Source organism: Chinchilla lanigera, unplaced genomic scaffold, assembly GCF_000276665.1.
Source record: "Chinchilla lanigera isolate Chin_1 unplaced genomic scaffold, ChiLan1.0 scaffold00055, whole genome shotgun sequence".
NCBI classification, from domain to species: Eukaryota; Metazoa; Chordata; class Mammalia; order Rodentia; family Chinchillidae; genus Chinchilla; species Chinchilla lanigera.
The window spans coordinates 11945749-11963170 of NW_004955456.1; positions in this window are offsets into that span (position 1 = coordinate 11945749).

Genomic DNA, 17422 nt, shown 5'->3' on the forward strand with positions numbered 1-17422 from the left:
GAGAGAGAGAGAGAGAGAGAGAGAGAGAGAGAGAGAGAGAGAGAGAGAAAGAGAGAAAGAGAGAAAGTATGCACACCTCTTTGATGAGGAGCCAAGGGCCAGGGATATAGCTCAGTGACATAAGTGCCTGCCTGGCAAGCTTAAGGTTCTGAGTTCAATTCCTGGTACCAAAAAAAAAAAAAAAAAAAAGAAAAAAAGAAAAACAACCCTAAGATGGGGAGTCAAAGGGAACTGGAAGTCATGCCATGTCTCTGGGCCCCAGCTGTCACAGAGATATCACTTTTTCCTGTGGTCTGTCTGTGCTCTCTGTATCAAAATCTGGTGTCTTAATTTGTTCGGGTTACTATAACAAAATACCACAGACTTAGTGGCTTATACACAACAGAGATTTATTTGTCACAGTTCTGGAGGCTGGGAAGTCCCAGGTTAAGGCACTGGCAGATTTGAGGTTAGGTGAGGACTCATTTCTGCACAGAGGGCTGCCTTTTTGCTGGGTCCTCACATGGCAGAAAAATGAGCATTTTCTTGTGGTCTTCTTTTATAAAGGCAATAATCTCATTCATGAGAGGTGATTATGATTTAGTCACCTCTCAAAGGCCCCATCGCCTAATACTATTACCTTAGTGTTAAAATTTCAACCTGTGAACTTGGTCGGGTTGGGACATTCAGACCATATTATTGTGTTTCTGGGTCCCCCACATTTCATACCTTTCTCACATGTGAAATAGATTCCATTTCAGTGGCCCCAAATATCTTAACTTTTTCCACATCAATTCAAAAGCCCAAAGTCCAAAGCCTCATCAAAATATCATCTGCTACAACATGGGAGAAATTTAATACAGTATACAGCTCATTCTGAGGTAAATTCCTTTCTAGCCATAAAGCTATGAAATCAAACAAATTGTGTACTTCCAAATTTCAATGAGAATATAGGCACAGGGCAGGTACCACCATTATTCCAAAGGTGGAAATCAGGAAGAAGAATGAGTGCTGCGCCCTGAGCGTGTTCAATACATTAAATTTCCAGAATAATTTTTGACTCAGTTCTCTGCCCTCTGAGCCTATGGGGGCTGGATCCTACACTAGATATATTCGTTAGAAGGTGAAGTCATAGAGGTTGGGGGACCCTGCCCCATGGGTTTGCTGGGTGAGCCTGGATTGTGGCTGAGACACTGTGGCTGAGACTCCCATACTTTCGTGGCACTACCAGTTTGGTGTCATGGGGTTGACCCTAATCCCATGGCTCTGCTGATTATTTTCCTAGTAGAGGATCTCTGCAATAGTCTTGCTCTTGTAGATGTCTTCTGCCTGGGTCCTGCAGTGCTCCACAGCATCCTTTAAATCTAAATGGAAGCTGCTATGCCTGTTCAGATTTGCTGGTCAAAGAACATCTAGCTCTTGGCTGAGGAGCATAGCAATGGGGCAGTGGAGGGGGCGCCTCAAACTAGTGCAACTACCTAAATGTATTGGCTTTGGGTTGGCTCTAAAATGACCCTTATCATTTTAAATTATTGAATTTAGCTTTCTCTGTACTCTCCTTGAATTCATTAGGAGACAAAAGATAAAAGAACACAGAGTCCATCTGGATGTAGACATCTCTGGGCAGGGTGGTCCTTCCTGACCCTGCATCTCTACTTCTACCTGTTCTCCTTTGACCCGTGGTGGGTCTCAAGACACTGTCTACATGGCCACCTTCAGCATCCTTTATGACTAAAGATCTCATCCTGGCTTCAGCCCACCTTGCCTCTTTCTAACATTTTCTTCCTTTCTCCTGCAGTATCTCTTGCTTTGCTCCTACCTTTATGTCTGGGACAAGCAACATAGGGCCATGGAATGCTTACCTACAAGCAGGGTCTCCAACACTCAGGTCGGTCTGTGGCCTCTTAGGAACTGGGCTGCACAGCAGGAGGCAAGCAGCAGGTGAGCAAGTAAGTTTCATCCTTATTTACAGTCACTCCCCATGGCTCAAATACTACTGAGCTCTGCATTGTGTCATATCAGCAGCGGCATTAGATTCTCTTAGAAGCATGAACCCTACTATGTCCTGAGCATGCAAGGGATCTAGGTTGCATGCTTCTTATAAAAACTGAATCCTGGACCAACTTCCCCCAATCTATGGAAAAATTGTCTCCCATAAAACTGGCCCTTGGTGCCATAAATGTTGGGGATTTCTGCCTTAGAGGCTGCATGATTTCCTGGAGCAAGCATGAATGTGAAGCTGTACATTCATTTAACAGGAATTTGCTCAGTACTTAACACTTGAAGCACTGTATTGGAAGGTGTTCAAATTCCAACTCTGAACTTTTAGTGATACAAAATTTTTCAAGTTACTTCGGCTCTCTGGATCTTAGCTTACTCCTCTAAAACAGGATATCAACTACCCTGCAGAGATTACTGTAGAATATGATGAGCTGGCATAAGTCAAACACTTTAGGTAAAGTTCCAATCAACAAGTATTTTTTATAATTAGTGTGCTTTGAATATTGCATGTTTTCTTTTGCATTTTGGACACGCTTCTGTCCTTGTTCTTATCTTTGGAGTGTCTCTAATTGTTCTGGATGATCAAGCAACCTCAATTCCCACCTGTACCTTAGATGCAATCTGGTCCCTTCATTAGGCATGGGGTTACATGGAGTTATTTTAAAAAGGAAGGCAGTTCTGGGGTTGACCTAGCTCTCATAGAAGATCAGTGACAGAAGCTGGGGTTTTAATTTGTCATTGCTGTTTATGAGTCATTGCTGTGGAAAACAGGAGGCTATAAAAGGAAAAACAGATCTTTTCCCCTGAGCAGCTTCACTGAACTCAGGACAAAGGACAGATACAAGCATGAAAGGTAATGTGCCTAAGGGAAGGTCTACTGCTTGGAAATACAAATGTTTCTCACTTTAATCACCTAGACTAGCCAAGGCTCACAAGCACAGCCATAGGTAGCAGCTCTTAACCAGGGCTATGTGTGCCATCTGGAGATCCTTCCCTGGTGGGATGAAGAGCTATTTAGCTGCAGTGTGGGGTCTTGCCCCATTGTACAGCATCAGCTCCCTCATTTCCCACCTGTACCTTAGATGTGATACACTTATTCTGGCTGATGCTTCTGTCTTGATTATCCTGCTGTGATCCATTGGCAGTGAGCACCAAGCCTAAAACAGTGAGCATATCTCAAAGTGATGCATTTCAGCCTCCCACTAAGAGTTCTGGGTATGCTGCTTCCTGTAGACTTGATCTGCTAGGGACTTCTCATTGCATTTCTGGCCCTCCCTTTGTTGGCTACTCCCCAACTCTTCGAGTGAGGATGTCTAGGGAGGAGGTGGAGGAGGAGGAAGAAGATGAGGAAGAGGCCTCCATTATAAAGCTTGCTTGGAGGGTATCTTGGGGTCCTCAGCAAAGTCCAACACCAGCCAGCAGATGCATCCTTGGGAAATTTGAGTGATCCTGGTTATTAACTCCTATGTGGGCTACCAAAATATTTTTAAAAGTTTGCTTTATTTTGATTCTGTGATAGTTTCCTATTACTATAACAAATACCTGAGATGAATGAAATTGATGAAAGGTTGATTTGGGCTCACGGTTCTGGAGGATTCGGTCCATAGTCTGCTGGCCCCTTTGTTTTTGGACCTAGAGTGAGGCAAGCCATCAATGTAGGAAGCCTGTGGCACAGCAAAGATGTTACATCATGGTCAGATGTGAAAGAAAGAGGAACAAGAGGGGCTAAGGTCTCAATATCTCCTTAAAATAATGTCCTCAACAACCAGAAAATCTCCCACCAAGTCCTATGTCTTAACATTTCCACCACTCACAGAAAGCGTCAAGCTGGGAATGAAGTTTTTAATACTTTAGGCTTTGGGGGACACTGCAGAACAAAATTATAGTAGTTTCATTCTCAATCTCAATCAATATAACAATATTAGCAGCAGCAATCATAATAAAATTGCTTCATGAGATTTAAGACGGTAAGTCAACACTGCTGCTCTAAAACTCAGGGCTGTGACAAGGACTCCCTGAGGAAGGACGTAATTCCAATGAAACTGCCAGAATGTAATACCATGCCTTGACAGTTTGATTAGATTTGGTATCTGCATGGTTCTGCAATCTTTTTGTTCTGTTGCATGAGTAACCACATTGGCGTTAACTAACAAATGCATAAATAAGACTTTTATTTTCTGCAAAGGCTCTGTTAGGTACTTTCTCAAGTATTATCTCTTTAATTGTCACAATAGTGGTGCAAGGTATGCATTGTTTTAGGGATAAAAGGTAGCCTAGTGTAGAGAGCAGGCTTTGGCACAAAGGCCTCCAGTTTTAACACGCAGTGAGTCAGTGAATAGGCAGGGATGGGGAAATTCTCTGTCTGTGTTTCTTTCTCATCATTAATGTGTGAATCCCCACTGCATGGGGATGGAGGAAGGGTTAAGCCAATAAGTGCAAGTTAATATTTGCTATCAGGGTTATGTCTTGCTACTATTTTACAGATGACAAAGACAAAACTTGTAGAAGTTAGGTGAGTTTTCAGAGATCATACAACTAGTGAGAAGTAGCATCCAAGTTTAACCCCATGCACGTGGATCTAAAGGCTGGTTGCTGAGGGGGGATGTAGGAGTTGACAAGGGAAGAACTTCGGCTGAGGCTAGCTGGAGAAAGTGGATGTCAGCAAGACTTTAATAGGGCTGTCTTGAATCTGTCCCACAGATTCTCAGAAGAGCCGTTCCTGAGTGGTTTCAGGGCAGATCCCTTTGGAAAAGAGATTGTGAGGAGTGGAACAGTTGATATGATGGCACGTGGTGCTGTGGTTACCATAGTAATGCACTATGTCCACAGAGAAGCTGGGAAAGCCATTTCCTCAGGGCAGCCCAGTAAGTATTTGTGACAGGGATCAAACCACAGCTGTTCACAAGCTAGGCCCACTTCCTGCACTGCTTATGGACTGGGTAATTGTTAATGGCATCTGCAGGTCATTAGCAGCCTGAATTACAGCAGAAGCCCTGTCTTACCCCATTCCTGTAAGCAGAGAGCCCTGTTCCCTCTTCAGGCTGGGCTCAGCAGGGCAGGCTCCTCTGGCTGGGGCTCCTCTCCGCATTTTTTGCACTTCTTGTCTCCTACCAGGCAACATGGCCTGCCAAGGATACTATTAGTTCTCATTAATCACCACTCACAAAACCTTCAGTGTCAGCCACTCAGCTCTCCCCATCCCATTCTAAAGAAACAAGTGGAGGAATTCCACCCTTGAGGCTATGAACATTTTCTCTCCACTGAGCAAGCACAGAGTAATACCTGTAAGAGGCATCTTTTAAAAATAACTGTTAATAAGTAGTACTATTTTTATAAAAAATTATACATTACAGACAAACCAAAGAACACTTTTATAAGCTATAATCCTATAATCTAAATACAGCCATATTAATATTTTGATATCTATTTTGAACCATTCTCTATTCGTACACAACCTTTAAAAAGGCGGTCATAATTCTTTTATTTTTAACTGGCTTATTTCACTGAACAGTATGTCATGGAATCTTGTCATGTTATTAAATATTATTACCAACTATTATTTGGTGAATAATAATTTATTGTAAGGCTGAGTCTTATTTGTTGGATTGGTAGCTCTGCTGTAGGATATTTAGATTGTTTCCTATGTTTCATCCTTTGCTATCAATGAAAAGAACAGCAGACATTGAGCTCCACTTGTCCAAGACTGAATTGTAGATTTATAGTAGCAACTTTGCCAGAAAGAGATTATAAACTCTTTATTGGAATGCACTCACACATTGAAGTCGGATTGATAAACGCATTTTCCTATCCAGTGTTAGGTAACATTCATGACATCTGTCATTCCTGATGCAAGGTGCATTTCTGCTCAAATGTTTGTTCACGTTGACTGCTATTATTTTCCAGATTGGAAAGACTTACTGCTGTGTAGTAGGTCACATGTGGTTTTCTTGATGTGGCAGGTCAGGTTACCATTATTTCTTTCCTTTATTCACACATTTAGCAAACACTCTTTGAGAGCTCACAATGTGTTAGCCTCTCGGGATAGAGAGAGCAATCAGAAGTCTTTTTACTTCAGGGGGACTTCAGGGTAACACTGTGGGTGAAACATCCTGTTTTCCTTTTGAGCTGCTTTATACTGGTGAATCTCACATAGCTTTAACATCTAGTGTTAAAATGCTCCCTGTCCCAACTTTCTGCTATGAAGAAGTACCTCGTATTACATCACCTCCAAGAATAACTAGAACAGATGGATAAAATGCTCCTAAACAATCAAACAAAAAAGCTCTTGAGATAGTTTGGATTTTAAATGTCCCACAAAGTCCGCATAATAAGTAATGGTCCCCAGAGAAGCACTGTGTGGAGGTGGTGGAAATGTGAAGAGGTAAGGCCTGGAGGGAGGTTTTGAGTGATTAGGGGTGTGCCTTGGAAGGGCTTTGTGGGGTTCCAGCTCCCTCCACACTGGTTTTTGGCTATGAGGGGAACAGTGTTGCTCTTCCAAGAACTTTCTGCCATTGTCATCTGTCACCCCCATCAGACCCTGAAGTAATAGGGCTACCTGATCATGTACTGGAGCATCTAAAACTCTGGGCCAAAGTATACCTTTTCTCTTTATGAGGTGATTATCTTAGGGGTTTGTTACGGTGATGGAAAACTGCCTGGTACACCCTCTGAGCTCTTTGAAGGCACTGGAGACAGACAGGAAGCCACAATCCCTAAGAGTCAAGGCTTCAGTAGGAAAGAAAACACAGCTAAATAACTCACCTATTTCCAGATGCTTATATCTTTGAGGTATGCTTCCAGTTTGTGAGTTCCTAGATGTAGTAACAAAAAAGGTAGCTAAATAAATTTCATGTTTGGAAAATTAGCAATGCAATTTCTAAATAACCCATGAATCAAAGAATAAATGATGATTAGCAGGTAACTTTTACTTTTAAAAATATCAAGCCTGGAAAAAATTGCAACTAGAATCAATTGTTAAGATTTTACTACATGTGATGGCCAGTTTTATGCGTCCATTAGTACCTTTGGACAAGGTTAACATTTGAATGAGAGGAATTTTAATATTAATGTTTAAATATTTAATGTTTCATATTAATGAAACAGATTGCCTTCCATAATATAAGTGGACCTCAACCAATGGGTTGAAACTTGAATAGATCAAAACAAAAGAGAAGGAAAGAAAAGAAAGGAAATGAAATGAAAACAAAACAAACCAGCCTTTTCAAGCAAGAGAATTCTAGTAGATTTCTTCAGGACTCTATCTGCACCATTAACTTTCCTGGACCTCCAACCTGCTGCCTGCAGTACAGATTTTGGATTTAGCTTCCATAATTGCTACACTTGATCTTAACCAAAAGGCTGAGAAGTGATAGCTTCCATAATTGCAATTTCTTACAATAAATCTTTTTGTACATGTATGCATATACATTCTATTAGTTTTGTTTATATATTTATAGTATTGGCTAACAAATTGTATTTTCTTCATCTTTATATTATAATTCTTATTTTTGCTGAAATATGTAAGAACGAGTTGAAGATATCACAACATGTCACCTCTAGGTAATCTAGGATTCCTCCTTTAAGTATAAGGCTATTTTTCTATATAACCATTGTAAAATTCATAAGATTTTTCACTGATACAATATTACTAGGTAGTAGGCCATATTCAGATTCATGGATCTTGCCAATGTTGTCTTTATAGGAATTTTCATTTCTCTCAAGCAAAGCTCATTCTGGGATCATGAATTTTCTACAGTTAATTCTTATTTTCTTTAGTCTCCTTATTCTGGAATAATCTTTTGAATTTATAGTTGTCTTCATGACATCATTTTGAAAAACATAGGGCAGGTGTAATGCAGAGATTTTCTCAATTTGGGTTTATCTGTGTTTGTTCTAGAGGTTTTGGCAGGAATGCTACATAACTGATGTTATTTTTCAATATCACATCAGGAAGCCTACTGCATCATTTTGTCCCATTATTGTTGATGTCGCTTAGTTAAGGTACTGTCAGCCAGATTTCTCTGCTGTAACAAGAGTACCTCTTTTCCTTTTGTAATTAATAACTAATCTACTGGGAGATGTTTTGCTGCTATGTAAATATCTTCATCCTTAACATACTTTTACCTAGTGTGTTTTGAATCCAATGACAATTTGTGCCTGAATCTGTTTTTACACGGCTAGATGACACTGCCTACAAGCCAAGAAATGTTAGAGGCCTCAGAATGAAACCTTCATTGTCAGCATGTTGATCTTGCACTTTCTGGTCTCGGAGCTGTAAGCAACATGTTTGTATTATCTGAGCCTCCCAGCCCATGGTATTTCATTATGAGGGCGGCTAATTCAGTACTATTCCCCTATGTTCCTTCTGTGTTCATTTTTTTATGTTAGTATTCAGTTTAAAGATTTTTTATTTTTTCATTTTTGTTGGCTTCCTTTTATCTCAAATATGCAAAACATTACCATATTTCCAAAAATAAAGTCTATAAAAATACACTCAAATAGGTATTACTTCCTTTCCTTTCACTCTCACAGCATACTAATCCATCTTCTGTACCTAAGCAATTTTGTTAGCTTCTGGTGTATGCTTCTGAGTTATTTCTTTTGTAAAGAGAAGAAATACATGTATAAGTGTGATTATTTTGACTTCTCCTTCTCATATCAAAAGTAGCTGTAAATATTATCTTTTACATCTTGCTCATTTAGCTTGGCAATATATCCTGAACACTGCCTCACATCACTTCATAGAAAACATACCATTCTATTTTGCAAGTTCTTTGTTGGAAAAACACTTTGGATGAAAGAATATTGAAAGTGAAGTATCATGAAATTATCAGATGCAGCTAAAGCCACATTTAGAGGGAAATTCCAGCTTCATAGGCATATTTTAGAGAAGAAGAGAGACTGAAAATCAATTACATAAGTATGCATCTAGAAAACTTGCACGTTAAAGGCACAAAAGTAGAAGGAAAGAAATAACAAAAATAAGAACAGATGTCAGTAAAAATATATGATAGAGAAATTAAGCATATCCAAAAGTAGATTCTAGAAATGATAGATAAAGCAGATTGCCCTCATGAACTAAATCCCCCCTGATCAAGAATCAAAGAGGGATAACACAAATTACCAAAATTAGTAGTGAAAAAAATCTTTTGAACATTGTTAGGAAAAATTATAATGGGCAACTTCCAAATAAATTTGACAAAATTTTTAAAAGCTGCTTAAACAGAAACTAGAAAAAACAGAAATTTATCAAGGTGTGGTAGTACACACCTGTAATCCCAGCACTCAGGAGGCTGAGGCAGGAGGATTGCTGTGAGTTTGAGGCTAGCCTGGGCTATAGAGCGAATTCAAGGCCAGCCTGAACTGTATAGCAAAACCCTGTCTCCAAAAGACCAAAAAACAAAAATGAACAAACAAAAAAGAAACAGAAATTTAAAGACACCTAGAATTAATAAACTAGTAACATTTTAATTAAAGACATTCCCACACAGAAAACATGATGCCTAAATGACTTCACTGGTGAGATTTGTCCATTTTCTGAGAAAGACACAATACCATTGTCACACAATCTTTTCCAAGACATAAAAAAATTGGAAACACTTCCTAATTTATTATGAAACTGACATAATTATGCTATCAAAACAAAACACAATATTCATTCACGTCCATGATACTCAAAGACCAAAAACATTAGTGTACAATCACTGCTTTGATTATAAATTTTTTAAAAATCAGCCAATCAAACATAGCAATAAGAAAAAAATAACATATGACTATGCCAAGTTGAGTTCTTGGCAAGAATGCAAATTAAGTCCTTGCATTGATTGGAAAAATCAATCAAAACAATTTACTCCATTAGCATAATAAAGGGGAAAATATTATTTCAGTAGACATGGAAAAATCATTTGATATATCCTGTACCTAATAAAATTTAACATATGCTAAAAATGGTTCTTAAAATAAGAAACAGAAAGAAAATATTAGAAATAGAAGTTAGAATTCTTAGTAAATAAGAAATATAAGTGGCATTATGAAAGTGTGATTTATAAAAAGTTATAATGAATAAAATATTTAATGTAAGTCTGTGACCCTAGCAACCCCAATGTTAAATATTGTACATATCCAAGAGAAATATGTATTCTGCACTCAAAAGAGCAAGAATATTCACAGCAACATTTTTCAAAAGAGCTAAAACTGAGAACACTCTAAAAATTCACCAAGAGAAGAATGAACAAATCAGTCACTATACAATGATATATAAAACATTCCAACCAATGAACTGTTGCACTCCACAGTAAAATCCATAAGCCTCACACACCTAATGGTGGTTGGAAGCTGAATACAGAAGAGTAGAAGCTGTAGAAAACCGATAAATGGACAGTGCAGACTTTCTGGTGCTCAGTGTCACTGCATTTGTTACCTTTGAGGACACAACTTGAGTGGGGGGTGGTGTTCCTGGGGGAATCTCTAGGGATACTTCTTTCTTGATATGCCTCATCCTTGAAGGGTTCATGTTCTTTTGAGTGTTGGTCCACAAATGAACAACTTGTGAACCCTATTTATATGTGAATAAAACATTCACAGAATAAAAAAATGAAGACTGGGTTTTACCTCTCCCAAATGGCAAATTAATTTTTGAGAATGGCGAGAAAGGCAGGGGACAAAGATAAAGTCATCATATTTACTGAGGGTTACTGAGTATCAGGAATTGTATTTTGGATATTCCACACCATTTTTGTCTGCTGATAGAGGTAGCTGATGTAACACCCATTTTACATGTGGAAATTCATGCCAAGAAATATTAATTTGCCCAAATTACTCCCAGGGTAAGAAGCTGTACCAGAAGGTGGTCAGGCTTTAACTCAAAATAGGTTATGGGATTTCCAGTATTTGGAGAAGTTTTGGTAGAGAAAAAGGGAGAAAATAGATTCTTGAGCAAAAGATGGGGAAAGAGCAATCATGGACTCTTAAATCACAATTATGAACATTGACATAGCAGATCCAGTTAAATAATTCAATTAAAAAGGATATGGAAATTCATTACCATGTATCTGTGAAAGATTCTCTCAAAATTCTATTTTATTATAATGTCCCAAACCCACTTACAAAAACCAAGAAAAACAACAACAAAAAACCCCGCTGCTGCGCCAAGTTTCTTTCTACATCATCTTTACAGACATCCACGACAGGTCTCAGGCTTGGAAATGTGTAGAGTATATTATAAAGCACATATAAAAAAAATTCCTCTCACAATTTGGACCAGTTTGCTGACAACTTTCAAAACATTACTTGCAATGTATTTCTGTCAGCTCTGTGGGCATTAAGTATACAGAATCAATCTCTGATCATTTTCATCCTTTTTGTTTTTTGTGAAGAAAAATTATCGATCAACATTTTTAGCCTCATTTAATATACTGGTGCAACCTTTAAATTTCTTTACAAGACACAGTAGGGGTAGAGGTTCCCTCCCAGCCCAGCACAGCAGAAATCAATCTGTTTCATGTTACCTTATTATTCCACATCAAACTATGGCCACGTCAGTCACTTCTTCTTCAGGGTTGTTTCTATTTCCTAGGATGCCAGAAATGAATGTTTGTGATAAATATGCAAATTGTGGGGGAAGTGAAAAATAAATTCCTTTTTAGTGTGTGATCCTAAATCTCAACTGTATCAATAGTGAATCACTTCTGAGTTTATCTTATCAGACCTAATTAGATATTCTGTGGAGTTGAAATTTTGACCTTTGACTCTTCATCTCCATGTTACTAATATTTTAATTTTTAGATTTGTGCGAAACATCATCATGGAGGAGCTCAGATGTCCTGGCTTCTTAGGAGCATTTCTGTTCTTATGTTGTTTTTCCTGGAATAATTATTACTAGCATCCCCCTTTAACTTTGAAAAAAAAATCTTCAGACCAAGGCTTCACAACCATTTGGATGAACTTCAGTAGGAAACCCACAAATAGTGTTCAGCACACTCCACCAGCTATGGGATTGAATTTGACCTTCGCCTTCCACTTTGGCAGTTACTTGCATGCTTATTTAACTAAATTGGTCTCTCCTCTTGGACTAGAACCTGTAAGATGTTTAATTTTTGCATACTGTCTCCAGAATTTGCACAATGCTAACAAACTGCAGATATTTGATATTTAATGAATAAATGAATGAATTACGTTTGGGGGCTTTTAGTAAGGCTGGTGATGATTTCATTTGATTCTATTATAAATTAATAAAGGGGCAGTCATACTAGTTTTGCTGAACAAATTTTGAAAGTCTGTTCTGCAGTAACTATCATCATCTACAAAGCTGGAACCATAGCTGGTACTTCTTTTAGTATTTCCGATCTTATGTGAGTTCATATGGCGAACTCACAGGAACTTGGCTGCAAGTAACAGAAACTTCATTTAAGAGCAGTTCAAGCTATAAGAACATCTAGTAATTAGCATGAAGTTTGAAAGTAGACAGTTCCATAGTGTCCTAAATTGCTGTATTGTTGTCCTGATGATTTTGTCCTTCTTCCTAAGGGCGGCAAGATGGCTGCCTTATCTCCCAACAGCTCACCCGCATACCAGCATTCCAAGCCTAATGAAAGAGAATGGTTGATACAAGGAAAACAAATAGCAAAATTTTAAAAAGTGGCTTAATTGTGTCCTTAATTTAAAAAATTGTATTGTAATCCTGACACCCGGTAATCAGAACAGTGACCTTATTTGAACATAGGGTCTTTACAGAGGTGATCAAATAAAAGCAAGGGTGAGATTCTAATGTAATTTGATGTCTTCATTACAAATGAGGTTTGGAACTGGTGACGTAGTTCAGTGGTAGAGCACTGACTCTCTAGTGCACATGAGGATTCAGGTATAATTTCTAGCATCAAAAGGGGGCAGTAAGCTTGGACACAGAGATAGAAACACAGTGAGAGATGATTTGAAGGTTCACAGGAAGAAGTCAATTACGTATAAGCCAAGGAAGGATCTTTTCCTGACAGACCACAGAAGGAACTCATCTCGGATTTGCACTTCTAGTCGCCAAAACCTTGAGAATGAATTGGGTTGTTTAAGCTCCCCGGGATATGATCCTTTGATACACAGTCTTAGCAAACTCGTATACAGTCCTCATGTGCAGATTTTCCATTGCTTTCCTAGCCCAAAGACCTGCAGGAGTCTGGGAAAGTAGATGTCCAGCAGTTAGAGAGCCGTCCTGAGGGCCTGGGTGCCTCCAGGTTTGGGCTTGCCTTGAGCTGCAGAAGATCACTACCCCATGAAAAGTTTGGCTCTGTGGACAATGACAGACGTGAGGAAGGTTGTTCATTTGTGGGATCACAGTATCTGTGCTGCAGCCCAGTCCAAATGTTTTACAGCACAGTCCTGTGGGAACGATGTTAGATTGACTCTTTAGAATTAAAACTGCCAGCTCCTCCAATATCAGCGACTTCTTTCAGCAGAAGCTAGGTTTCCAATTCCTGTTCCATGCCTCGTATTGATTGGCAGGTTTCTATTCCCTTGTGGACTTAAACAGATGCCAAAACTTGGAACTTCCTTGATTGCCATAGCAGGGAAAAAAGAAATCTGAAATATCTCCTGCTTACAGACAAATATTTGGGTTCAGGGGTGACACCTGTCTCTTGCACATGCATTCATTGGGCAGAACCACCGTTTGATATCACCTGGGGACAGGAAGAGCAACCTTCCCAGGAACCTTCCCTGTCTTTGGGGCCAGGAGGTCATGGGGGCCTGGGGCAGGCAGACATTGGAAGAGCCCCTTGCAAAATGCTAACATAGGGCTTGCACTATTATGTATTTAAGCTTAGTTGTCTCTCAGTTTAAATGCTTTGGCTGCATGTAACTGAAAAGCAGAACAGCAGCAGATTAAGAAGTGAGGAGACTAATTTTATCACAGAATAAGGAAGTGCATAGTGGCAAGGTTGATGCGGCTGCTCAGTAATGCCCTTAACAACTCCGATCCTTTCATCCATGGTTTTACTCCCCAGCAGGATTGCTTTGCATTCTTAGAGGAGTTCTTGAGGATCTTGGATCTGCTGTAGCTCCAAACATCAGGGCTTTGCAGTGCCCAAAGCAGGATGAAGGGGCAGGTGAGAAATCACATGGTCTCCTTTTACGCTCCTCTGAGAGGCTTCCCTATCATACTTTTCTCATGTTTCGTTGGCCAGGACATGGTGTCAAGGCCACTCTCAGCACAAGTGGCCCTTGGAATCACATAACTAGTGACAAAGAGTAGGCTAGCCTTTATTACTCTAGACCCATCATAATTTGTTCCTTGGAGCTGGGCTCATGTCATTTTATTTAAAGTTTGAGTTCCATCAACAAGAAGGGAAGAGTGATGCCTGTGAGGCCACCAGACCTTCCGGGACTTCATTTTTCCTCAACATCAGAAGCAGAAAATGCCCATTACTCATGCAGCACTTGGGGACTGTGGACCAGTGGGTGTCCCAGACTCTGACTTCCACAGTGGGTCAAGGCCAAGGCTACCTACACTGAGGTCCTGCTAGAATTATCCCTGGCTATTCCAGTCACATTCTTCTGCCAACTAACTTCTCCCTGACTGCAGGCACAATCTGCCTCTCTTTTGTCTATGATGTATAGATGAGACTCATGCCTCACTGCTCAGATATGTGGTCAACAGGCAGGGAAGTCAGAGAAGAGAGGACTGCCTGGGCAGGCATCAGTATATAGAAGAATCTGAGGAGGGACTTTCCTCCATTTTATTAGTCACTTTCACACCACTGGGAAAAAGTAACAGACAGCTACAATTTAAAGCAGGAAAGCTTCAGTCTGGCCCACAGTTTCAGAGGATTCAGTCTGTGGTTGGCCAGCGCTAAGGCACAAACAGCATGGTGGAAGGGCCTGCTGGAGGAAATCTGCTCACCTCATGGCAGCCAGGAAGCAGAGAGTGAGGGGAGGAGGCAGTGACGACAGAATTCTCTTCCAGGCCAGGCCCCCAGTAACCAGGCCCTGCTTCTTAACAGCACATTCAGCAATGAATTCCTCAACGGCTTAATCCACTGATGAGTATAATGCCCATGATCCAAGCACCTTCCAAAGCCCTGCCTCTGAGCATATGAAACTCTAGGGGGTCATTTCTACCTATACCATAGTACCCATGTCCTCTCAATCATAATACTAATAAGGTTATGTCCAACTTAATGGTGGGGCTACATTCTGGAAAATGCATCCTTAGTGATCTTGTCATTGTACAAACAGTATGGAGTACACATACACAAGTCTGGATGGTGTAGGTCAATTCCTGGATGTGACATCTTGTTGCCACCAAGTGACAGAGTCAACATGAAATGTTTGAGGTCACTGCTGGCCTAATATGGCAGATTGCTTTACAGTAAACTATTTTGAAAAACAGGAGCATACTCTAAAATAACAATAATAGTACAGTTTAGTAAATATACAAACCAGTAACAGTCATTTATCATTATCATCAAGGATTATATACTGTACATAATTCTATGTACTACATTTAAAAAAAATTTTTTTGTGATACTGGGGATTGAAGCCAGGAGCTTTGCCCTGAACTACATTCCCAGCCAAGCTTTTAATTTTTATTTTGAGACAGGATCTTGCTAAATTGCCTTGGTTGGGCTTGAACTTGTAATCCTCCTGCCTCAACTTCGCGGAGTGCTAGGACTACAGACGTGTACCACCACACCCAACTGTGTTACACTTTTACACAACTAGCAGTGCAGTAGGTTTGTGTTTTTACCACAGACATGGAAGTAACCATGTGATGATGGCTACCACATCTGTAGGCAAAAAATTTTCCATTATGATCTTATGATATAAATAAATAAATAAATAAATATGTATATATATATATATATATGTATATATCTGTCATTGATCAAAACATTGTTATGCAGCACATGACTATAATAATAATAAAATGATATGTCAACAGAATCCTGCAAGACACTTATCTATTAATATATCTTCAATCAAAACTTGTATCACATCACATTCTGAACGTCTGCATGAGGCTGACAAAGAAGCATCTGTAAGATGTGAATTCCTGACCCTCATATTGAAGCTAGTGGGGTGACGCCTATTCTGGTATGTGTTTGATAATGGTGTCGTTGCTACATATCTTATTTTGCCTGAATGCAGAGTGGCCTTGGCTGGATGAATAAACTGGACTCAATTCATATTAAAAACAATGGCAAGAGAAATGAGGGTTTTATTTTCTTTTCTCTCCTCAAATATGGAACATCTGGAATTCTGGCTGCTATGTAAGGATTTTCATATTTAGTCTGTAAGGCAACATGGGAACTCCGATTAAAGCCAAAAACGTAACTTTTAATAAGTGGGAGTTTTAATTGAAAAGAATTTTTATCTGTGGCTTATGTAATACTAGTATGTATTGTGTATTTAACTTTTTAAAAACCAGTTTCACACACTTCAATTTATATAGCATAAGCAGTATACTCCACAGACACCTTCCTCTGAAACTTACTAGCTTGATTTAATTCAATCATCTCTAGTATTGTTTTAGGGGTCAACCAAACTCACCAGTGAAGGTGATTGTGGTCACACTTTAGGACCTAGGGGAAGTGGAGGCTGAGGCATGGGGTCAGATTTGCATCTCTGAACAATCACTGGTTCTTATGTGGGGAACAGCTGGAAGGAAGCAAGAAGGAAGGTGGTCCCAGGACCAGTGATAGCAACGACAAAGTGCATGTGATAGATGTGGCCAAACACGTGTAGTACAAGGTTCACTGTAATCTAAGTGAAGTCTAGGTTGTGGGTACATGGCGGCTCCCTGGACAGTTCTTCCAACTTTCCTATGAGAAGGAAAATTAATTTTTAAAATGTAAATGTGCACCTAGGTTGACCAGTGAAGAGGGCTTTGCAGTAGCTCAGACAAGAAATTAAAAGGTACAGTTTATGTTAAAAAATGGTTAGGTTGGGGGCATAGCTCAGTGGTAGGATGCTTGCCTAGTGTGTGAGGACTTGGTTTTGATCTCCAGCACTGCAATCAACAATGTAATCAATCAAAATTTTAAAAATGGTTAGAATTTGAACCAAGATGTTAACAAGCTTGGCAAGGCACAGATGGTTTGGCTGAAGTGAACTCTTGTAACAGCTACAAATCATTTCTGCTTTGGGTCAGGTATGCACGGGGTCGGGCACGCACAGGGTCGGGCACGCACAGCGGTGGGCATGCATAGAGTTGGCCATCTTGTTGGTAACTCCTGATGCCCAACTCTAGCAAGCTGCAGTTGCAAATCCTCCCTTCCCTTTCCCCCCTTTTTTCCTATTACATTGCCTTTCCCAAGGGCATGAAGGAAATAAAAGAAATTCTTGATAAACTAGATGCTTTTCCCTTTGGGCCAGGGGTTTCATTATTTTTTAAGAAAAAGGTATTGGGCTTCTAGGAAAAGCTAATAAAAGCCCTGAGGCCCCCCCCATATATGTA